Raw genomic sequence first — 10,569 nt, 5'->3', positions numbered from 1 at the left:
ACGCATAACTGAACCACTTTGCTGTACAACAGAAATGAATAATTATAAATCAACTATACCCCAATATAAAATAAAAATTAAATTTTAAAAAAGGCCAAAATGAAGCAAACAAAAATAGAGACTTGACACAAAGAAGTAGCAATGATCATCCCATCCGGTTTCTTAGAGGAAACCAGAACCTTCTCTGGAGGTCACCAGACTCTCTGGTTTTCCAAGTTGTTTTCTCCATCCCTTGTGTACCCTACAGTTGAGACCACGTCCTAACACTTACTGTTAATATGCCCGAGGATGAGATTAAGTCCTTTCAAAACCTTCAGTTCAGGTTGGGAGGCCAATCAAACCCAGTCTCTGTCTTTGAGGAGGAGAGCCACAGCTGCTTTGGACAGAACCCGGGCCCAGAGTGGGGTTTGCTTTGCTCAGTGTTGGAGACCAACAAGGTCTTCTGCCCTTTCCTGAGACCCCAAGAGGGAATGTCATAGAAAGAAGTAAAGCCACAGCTTTGGTTTTGTTGGTTTTACTTACTTGTTTGTTATTAAAACTTGCTTTTTTTTCCCCCTGTTGAATCAAGTGTGGTCTCCCAATTACAGTTAGATTATCATGCTTTACAAATATCAGTACCACCTCATCAATAACTGAAATAATAAATCAAACTTTTAATAGGTCTCAGTGGGTAAGTCCACATCTAGATTGTTAGGGATCTAGATGGTCAGGAACTCATTTGTTTGCTTTAGCTTTTAGCTTATTTGGTTATATCTCCAAATATGAAAGAGGTGAGAGCTTCTTGCTGTCGTGACAAAGAATTTATCAGCAAACCGACTCCAGTTTGGGGGAATAATTATAAGTGAGTGTCTTGACCAAGTAAACCCTGTAGTCATCAAAACAGAAGATTGGACTATGCTGAATTTTTCTGCAGGTCTGGCCATGTCAGCCAGTCCAGCACACACCTACTCTCTTTCACTAATTGGAGCCCAGAAAAATACTCTTCCAGGACCTGCTGGGAGCTGTACATCAGCCTCCATTTCTCAGGAACAAGAAGCTCCAGTTTATCAAGGACCTGGTGGTAGGTGGCCTGCAGCCCCCAGGTGCCGGGCATTGACATCCCTGCAGGTGGGTGATTGGGCCACCAGCTGGGAGAGTGGCCACGTGCTCGTCCCTGGCTGGGCATGGAGAGCAGCTTGTCATTTCCCGTTGCCTCATACCCTCCTTTCCCCCGGGAGCCATCCCTGTAGCTCAGCCTGCTTTCCTGTGAACCTGGTGGCCCCCTCCCCCCCTCAAGAGATTGTTTATTTTTTTCCATGAAGAGGAAGAAGGCTATAAAGTACCAAAAGTTGGCCTGACAGTCAAGGAACCTGAGCTTCTGTCTTGTACTGACTTTTGGCAAGCCACTTGGCAACTGTATGCCTGCTTCCATTCGTAGAATGAGATGGCTGAGCGGTCCTACTGTGTGCCAGCACAAAGTGGGTGGTGAGAACTGAAAACGGGCGCCCACTGCTGCAGAGGCTGGACTCAGGCGGGCCGCCTGGGTTTGGCTCCTGGCCTCCGGGCCCCAACGCTCTAATCTGAAAGTTGGGTATCATATGGTACCTTTCTCAGAGTTGTGAGGATGAAGTGAGCCCACATGTATACAATGATAAGAGCAAGGCCTGAGACATGGAAAATGCCAAGTGGTAGCTGGTAGTACTAGAGGCAAGCGCGTGTGTGAGGTGAGGGGGACCCCTCCCATGACTTACGTTTCCATCAGGTGTGAGAACTGTGGAAACCCAGCCTTACTCTGAAGGGTGACTCTCATCTTAGCCTCACACTGAGTTGCCTGTGGGGCCCATGGAACATCAGCTCTGTCACAGGACAGTTTGGGGAGGAGACCATGCTCTACTGTTTTGTTTTCCCCCCCCCCCCCGTCTCAAATGGTCAGTTTGCAATACATAATAATACCACCATCATCTGTTTCTGAACATTTCTACTCATAAGAACCAAAAAAACTCCCAAGAAGAAAATATTTTTCTCTCTGTTGGACTAGAGTCTTTCTGAAACAGCTTTCTACCAGGAGATTAATTATAGAAGCCATGGTATTTCCTGAAAATGGTAAAACATTTGAAAGGAGTCCTAAGACACTGCTTGATAAATGGCTTGACTCTTTATTGCCTAACAATCCAAAAGAAAAATGCGTGTTTGAAACAGAACAGGATGTAATGGAAATCTAAGTAGGTGGACTGTAAAATGGATTTTATTAACTATTTACAGTGGCTATGTAAATTGTTTTCATCTCTGCTTGAGAAAGTTCCCTGTCAGGGTTTCTGGGCCTTCCTTGGTGCTTCTCTGATTTGTGGTGTAAAGATGAGTGGCTCCAAATGTGAGTGCTGTCAGCGAGATCTCCAGATAAGCCTCACTAGGTTACTGCAAACCTTGCCTTAGAGAGGGACTGTGTCCTTCAGAGAGAGCATCTTCCATTAAAGACAGGAAAAAACTAAGAAGGAACAGTGCCTTTGCATCTTGAATGTCTCATGTCACCACTGTTCCTGGCAATTTGTCTCTATTGTAATAGACCCAGATGGTGCAGTTCAGTGGTGAGGTCATCTCTTAAAACATAATATGTAATTGACTCTACAACTTGCTTATCTAAATATGACCTTTCTATGGTCCCATTTGTGAAAAGTCTATCCTAGTTCATCCATATGTTTGGAAAGGGTTTCAATTTACTTTTTTAAAATGCTAATTTGCTCTTGTCTCAAAATATACAGTCACTTTTCCATTCTTTGTGGGATCTGTCAAGTAGTTTGTGAATTATTGAGACCCCTGGCTTCTCTGCTCTTGGCCTGCCTTCTGATGCAGTCACTGAACATTGGGAGAGCCTTGGGGCCCTGTGGTGCTGTGCTACCAGCATACTAGTTACCTACAAAATGAGGGCAGCCCAAAACCATCTTTTATATAAAAAAAAAAAGTGAAAATTCAAAAGAAGTACTAGGACTGATATCACAGTAGGAAAAATATCAGAATGTTGTTCTACTTCTTTACACTTAATTATGGTTTAGTATTTTTTTACTTTTAATTATATGCAGGGGTGGTGGCACCATGGTCTTCTTAGTTCTTGGGCCTTCTAAAGTCTTACTCAGTCCTGATAAGGATTGAGTCAGGATAGGACTCCAGGCTGAGATGTTCATGACGGGGCCTCACAAGTGCTACTGAGGCTTCTGTGTTGTAGGAGCCATGAGATGGGACCGTGAGTCCTGCCCTTCTGTTCTCAGATCACAACATGATATGGTAAGTGCACGGTGAAGGCCCTTATAATTATACTCACTGTCTCTGATATTAACGGTTCCACTGCGGGTTGCTATTAAGGCAGCTCCATTTCAGTGACGAAGCTGATGGATGCTCACTTATTGGACACAGCTCTGTCTCCACAACTGGTGGAGGAGAGAAATGGGTTTGAAAAAGTTAGCTTATGCCGGGCACTGTGCTGGTTGCTTTCTTTCATTCTTTTTTAAAATTTTTTAAAAATGGAAGTATAGCTGGTTTACAATGTTGTGTTAATTCCTGCTGTACAGTGAAGTGACTCAGTGATACATCCTTTTTCATATTCTTTTCCATAATGATTTATCACAAGACACTGTATAATTCCCTGTGAGGGTGTGTATGTCAGTTGCTCAGTCATCTCCAGCTCTTTGTGACCCCATAGACTGTAGCCCACCAGGCTCCTCTGTCCATGGATTTCTCCAGGCAAGAATACGGGAGTGGGTTGCCATTCTCTTCTCCAGGGGATCTTCCCGACCTCGGGGTCGAACCCTGGTCTTCTGCATTGCAGACAGATTCTTCACCATCTGAGCTATCAGGAAAGCCCAATACAGAAGTGCTATACAGTAGGACTTTGTTATTTATCTATTCTGTATATTGAGTGGACCAGAATGTTCATTCCCGTTTTTCTGTATGATCTTATGAAAAATCTGAACCAACTAGGGCTTCCCTGGTAGCTCAGATGGTAGAGAATCTGCCTGCAATGCAGAAGACCAGAGTTTGATCCCTGGGTCAGGAAGGTCCCCTGGAGAAGGAAATGGCAAACCATTCCAGTATTCTTGCCTGGAGAATTCCACGGACAGAGGTGCCTGACGGGCTACAGTCCATGGGGTTGCAAAGAGTCAGACACGACTAAGTGACTAGCACACACAATATATAGTAGTTTGCATCTTCCAACCCTAAACTTCCAACCCATATTAACTCTTTTTTTAATCTTCATATCAAACTCTGAAGTTGATATTAGCTCCATTTTACACACAAAAAACCTGAAGCTCAAAGGTTGATCTACTTGACCAAAGCCCTTCTATAGAAATGAAAGAGTGGAGCATTAGACCACCGATCTATCTGACCCCAAAACTCACACTCCTTTCATTACACATGATGCCAGATCACCTAGAGTTCAACAGGTTGGTCACTGAGGTACAAAAACTAGATAGATGCACTGGAAATAGCTCAGCAAGTCACTATCTAACAAGCTGTGCTCAGCATTAGAAATTAAAATTAAGGACCTACCTACGCATAAGACTTCAGGTAGGAGTGGGGGTGGAGGAAATCCCCTGCACATTTTAGGTCTCTAGGGAACAATTCCTGGGTCTGAATAAATCTTAGAAAACTCTTAGGAACCAGGCCTTTTGTTAGACGTTTGAGAAGAGCTGGATTTGGGATGGAGCCAAGCATGAAGCTAAAGGCTGTTGGATAGGCCTTCAATTTTGTCCCTTTTCTGAGCTGTGAAGGCGGGTGTGAGTGAAGAAGTTGTCAGCATCTAAGGAATGGTGCTGTGATCTTGGCAAAGGAAAGAAGGAAAACACTTCCCATCCTCTTTCCTTCTACCTCAAACACTGATTCAGTTCAAGACTATTTTCAGGAAATCCTGGAATTTCCACAATTAATCAGCTTGTGGCAACAGCAGGGAAGCTGGGAAGCAAACTCAGAAGGTCGTGGGCAGGGAAGGGTCTGGGTGGTCAAGCAATCTCGCCTTTTTGCCTGAGGGACATCTATGCAGACGTCCCATTGGGATGGTTCAACTTCACAATGTTTCAACTTTACAATGACTTGAAAGTGATGCCCATTCAGTAGAAACTGTACTTCAGAATTTTGATTTTCCCTCTTTCTCCCTAGCAAGTGATATATGGTAGGACACTCCCTTGTGATGCGGGGCAGTGGCAGCCACTGCAGCTCCCAGTCAGCTCTGCAATCATGAGAGCAAAGAACTGGTAATTTTTCAACTGTTCTCAACATGGATGCTCATTCGGTTTTTCACTTTCAGCACACTAATCAATAAATTACATGAAATATTAAACACAATTATAATTACAAAATAGGCTTTGTGTTAGATGATTTCGCTCAATCACAGGCACATTTAAGGTAGACTAGGCTCAGCTACAATGTTCTATAGGTTAGGTGTATTAACTGCGTTTTGACTTACAGTATTTTCAACTTATGATGGGTTTACTGAGATGCAACCCTATCATAAGTCAAGGAAGATCTATGTTTCTAGATGACATGAGGCTAACCAACTCTTCTTCCTAACAACAGAAAGGAAAGAGTCTGAACTAGAAGGGGAAAAGGTATTAAGCTGCATATATGAAGAATTTTCTTAAATGGAGGGCAGAGGCATGTTATTCTGCAGATTCTTTTGAAACAGGAGTCAAAATTTACCTGCTGGATTGGTGTGGAGCAGAATAAGGTGCAGGTGGGTGGACAGGCAGTCCACAAAGTTTTTCCAGCCAAAAATTTCTGTAATTGTATGATTCCTTTGGATAATTCCCCATTCCATCTTTTTCTTTTTTAGCCTAGCTTTTCATTGACTTCATTTATGATACAAAAGAGAAAGTTATTCCACAATTTCATAAGGCCAAGTCCAGGTCATATAGAATAATGAAATGGGAAATCTCACAGACTCCAACATTAGATAATGAAAGAAGAAATTCACAGTCCTCTGGTCATGAAATGAAATGAGAAAATGCATTTCACTTCCTCCATGGCACATGGGCTTTTGAAGAGCAAAGAGAGCTAAGAGGATGGGTTATCATAGGTAATGCTTCTATATCTGGTTTACTTGTCAAACTTGATCTTTGTTTTCTGTGATATTTAGATACACAGTGAATTGTAAATGTAAGATCAAAGTTAAGAGTGTGAATTGAAAGTTAGGTGTGATAAGTCATGAAAAGGAGACGGCTTATGGGTGTGCTGACAAAACATTGAAGAACTCGGGCATAAAGTAATAATGAGTTGTGTCAACTAAGAGACATAAGGAAGAAAGGAGAATGAGATTTGAAAAATAATAGAGAGACCGTGTGGCAGAGAGCTAATTATCTTGACATCTAATCTTCCAGGAGGCTAACAGTTAGTTAGTTCACTTGCTAAAAGTCATCTAGGAGTGAGTTACAGAGATATTTTTAAACATGCCATTTTCATAATCCAGCCATGCCTGCATCTGATCATCAAACCCTTAAGGACCAACTGTTGGAGCAAAATATGAAATGCTCTCTTCAGCTCTGTGCCTTAGACTCTGGGAGGTTATTAGCAATAATAAGCCCTTTATCACCATTCAGATGAGTTCCTGAAACTTGCTACTAGTGCTTTGAGAGATGGCAGCACCTCTAAGTAAATCACAGAATACTTTGTGTTGCTATTTTTGTCTGATTAGATTGAATGGTTTTAGAAAGGGGTCTGGGCAGAGGGGTTGAGGAATATTGGAGGAATAAAGAGCAAGACCTAGGCAGGATTCTAGTTCCAGAACTCCCTCTGACGGACTTCATCTTGGTCATTTAGAAAAGTTAGTAGTTACATTGTTTTAGGCACTTTACGCGAATTAGCTCATTCATCTCTGTCTCATTCATCTCTATCTCTATGAAATAGGTTCTAGCATTATTAGTCCTATTTTATAGGTAAGGAAACTGGGGATCAGAGAGATCCCTAAGTAATTTGACCAAGGTCACAGAGTATGTAAACCACAGAGATCAAACTAGTACCCAGCTTTTCCTCCCCATAGAGTCCATGCTCTCAGCTTCCTTGCTATTTGACATCTCTGAGCTTGTCAGCAATTACCACGTGTAGACAATGAAGCAGACACTGTGCTGGACCCTGAGCCATGGCCGAACATCAAAGGACTTCACGGGTTTTGAACATTACACATTTACTGTCTTTGGTTTCAGTCATTCACTGCGCTGTGCTCAGTCATGTCTTTGCGACCCCATGGACTGTAGCCTACCAGGCTCCTCTGTCCATGGAATTCTCCAGGCAAGAATACTGGAGTGGGTGGCCATTCCCTTCTTCAGCAAATTTTCCCGATCCAGGTATCGAACCTAGGTCTCCTGCATTGCAGGCAGATTTTTTTTTACCATCTGACCCACCAGGGAAGCCCAGCTGAGGGGTATAGTGGGAATCAAAAAGTCACGACCCCTTTCCTTATGACACTTACCATCCAGGAGCAAAGAGAGATGTTAAGCAAAGCATTTAAAATTTCTAAAAAATTTCAAGTGTGCAAAGAGCTTTGTAGAAGAAAGGGGTACTAATTTCCTCAACAGAATGAGAAAACCAGATTGTATACTCTCCCTTCAGACTTGATTGTTGCTTTCTTTGCAGGAATTTACATCCCCCAATAGAACGGAAGCCAACAGTACAAATCAATAGACCTACGAAAATACTGTTCAGGCCGTAAAGCTTCTATAAAAATAATCCATAAAAGCTAATCTATAAAAGCCCCATGTTCTCAGTTCCAACCTCCTTCCTTCTTTCTGAGGACTTCTCTGAGTGTCCCACTAGGTTTGTTCTAATCTATAACATTTACAGAGTGCTGCAGAGTTGACCAGCACATTCCCAAATGTCATCCAGTTGGGTCTTCCCAACAGTCGTGACAGGTGGCTGCCTGTCCTTCCATTTTGTAAGTAATGATAATACCTACTGCGCACTCCATTATGTGCCTGACTTAAGCTCAGCACTTCACACACTTTACTCAATCAGTTCCTCATAACAGCTCTATGAAGTAAACATCAAGATACACATTAAGGAAATCAAGGCTTCAAGAAGTATTTTAATGTCAATGTATGACAAAACCCACTGCAATGTTGTGAAGTAATTAGCCTCCAACTAATAAAAATAAATGAAAAAAAAAAAGAAGTATTTTATCTGCAGTTCAGCAGCTGGGAGGTGGAGGAGCTGGCATTGTCTGCTTCATAGCCTGAGCTCATGGGAACTTGATGGGAGGCATGACTAGCCCAAGGCCTTACAGGGGGGATGTTAGGACTTGAACTTGAGCACCTAGTTCTTTCCTCCATAACCTGGAAACCTCCTGTACCTAGGTCTGCTTCTGGTGCTTGGGCACATAGGCTAGTGGAAAGGTATTTTGAAAGTAATTCAAGTGTAGATAAATTGAGGAATATGTTCCACTTCATTTTAAAGTGACATGGCTATTATCAACTTGTTTTATTTCTGGGAACAAATAAGGTTTTCATTTATAAGGCAGAATCATTAACAGAAGTATTTCCCATGTATGACTGGAGTTGATCCCTGCTGTAGCTTTATTCTGCTTTTGACATGTTTATTATTGTGATAGTAAAAGTCAAGAAATGCAGAAGCCTTGAATGCAGACAGGCCAAAATTAACTTCTAATATAGTCAGCTGAAAGAAACTGACCTCTGAGCCACAATAATCGTCAAATGTAGATATTGCCCAAGAAAGTAAACTTTGAAAGATCTAATGTCCTTAGATGTCTCTTGCATTTTTTTCTGTGAACCAGTCTTGTTCCTCTGAAATTCTTATGTGTGCAGAAGAGTACTCTTTAGAGTCTTTTGATTAAATACTTTTCATAGATGAATAATATTATTTATATCAAACAGTTTAGTCTATAAAGGCTATGTAGCAGTATTCAAGGAATATAGTTGTCCATATTTTAAAATTCAAATATAAATGGGGAAATCTGGCTAATTTTAAGCAATGTTAAATTTTTAGACTAAAATTTAAGGTATCAAGAAAAGACAAGTAAATCAAATATACTTCAATATAAAAAAAAGAAAAGAAAAAAATGCTTGTTATAAAAAGCTATATATTCTCAGGAATAAAAGTATAGGTGGAATAAAAAACAGAGAAACTAAAACATAATGGCTTGAGCACAGATAGAAGAATTTTAAAATCAGATTAAAAATAGGAGATAATTACAGATCAGGTTTTTGAACAGCAATTTACTTCCCTGTCACTAGATGGGGCTCACTAGTCGAGGTTATTTTCTTTCCAGATTTGCATTTTGTGTCAGACAACATAAAGAATTCAATTGGGATTTGGGTTCAGCATTTTAAAAGATAAGTTATTGGAAGGTATTCAATGGGAATCCTAATAAGATTGACTTTTTTTGTTGACCACAATAGTCTTATTGAGCAAAGCTAGCTTTATCCCAATTTAACATGAAATAGGTCACTATTAGAAAAGACAGCTTTATTGTGTTTGTATTCGGGATTAACGGATAAAATAAATAGTTCTTTTCTTCCCACAGGGGTTGATGAGCCAGCTTTATTCTAAATGACTGAAGACTTCTGTTCTTTTCAACAAACACAGTCCTCCAATTAGGAGCTGCAAATAAGATTATATGCCCTGAATAAGTCTGAAAAGGTCCTTTTATAATTAGAAAGTTTGTGTGTGGGAAGTGGAAGCAGCATTAAGTGTTCACTGTGGCTTTATTAAGAGAGTGACATGAAGATTTCCCAAATCCTCATCTGAGTACTCTAAAATGATAAAATAAAAATCATAGAAAACAGTATGTATATTCCATTTCTTTTTTTCCCTGAAGCTTTCACATCTAAGCTGTAGAAACAAGTTCATGCTTTTTATTTTATCAGGCATATTTTAGAAACAGTGTTATTTCATAGTGCAAAGATTATTAAAATATAAGTGAAAATAATTTTGCTTAACGAATGGAATTAAAATGGCTTTGTCAATATAGGACATTCTGGATATTTTCACTGGAGCCCTTTTTTTGATTACCACTCTGCTACTACCATGACATAATATTTTGTTAACTACTGCTGGATTTGACATATTTAGCTCCCTGGCCTGCAGATACACACTAGTTATTGTATTCGTCTAACCTTGTAGAGCAACCAGACTTTAGGATGTAAATGGATATTTCCTGGATGAATAAATACCCTCTCCACAGTGTGCTCAAGGACCCAGTCAGATGCAGTCCCCACAGCCTCACAGAATAAGATGCAGTCACATAAGGGCAGCTTCCTCTGATCTAAGGATGGGGGAAGGCGAAGGTGACATGGGAGAAGATGAGCTGAGAGTGCCTAGATATGAGGGGAAAACCGCAGGTCAGACACAGCTGACAGAACCAAGTCCAGTCTCCAGCTCAGCTTCTTCCACAAATATGCTTTGGGTGCTTGCCGTACCAGACACTGTCCTGGGCTTATGGATACAGCCGTGGACAGGTCAAAGATCCATTGCAGCATAGTTCACAATGGCCAAGATGTGGAACCAACCTACATGTTCATCAGCATATGAATGGATACAGAAGATGTGATATATTCATACAATGGAATATTATTTAGCTTTAAAAAAGAAGGA

The 10,569-nt window shown here is 40.9% G+C and overlaps 1 pseudogene; it reads right to left on the bottom strand.

Annotated features, from left to right (window-relative positions):
• Positions 1-714: 714 nt before the first annotated feature.
• Positions 715-1,411, bottom strand: LOC122427989 (annotated as a pseudogene).
• Between the last annotated feature and the right edge of the window lie 9,158 nt (positions 1,412-10,569).

This window comes from Cervus canadensis, chromosome 26 (genome assembly GCF_019320065.1).
Source record: "Cervus canadensis isolate Bull #8, Minnesota chromosome 26, ASM1932006v1, whole genome shotgun sequence".
NCBI classification, from domain to species: Eukaryota; Metazoa; Chordata; class Mammalia; order Artiodactyla; family Cervidae; genus Cervus; species Cervus canadensis.
Note: the sequence above shows the minus strand (reverse complement) of the source record. Positions and strands in the feature narration are given on the sequence as shown.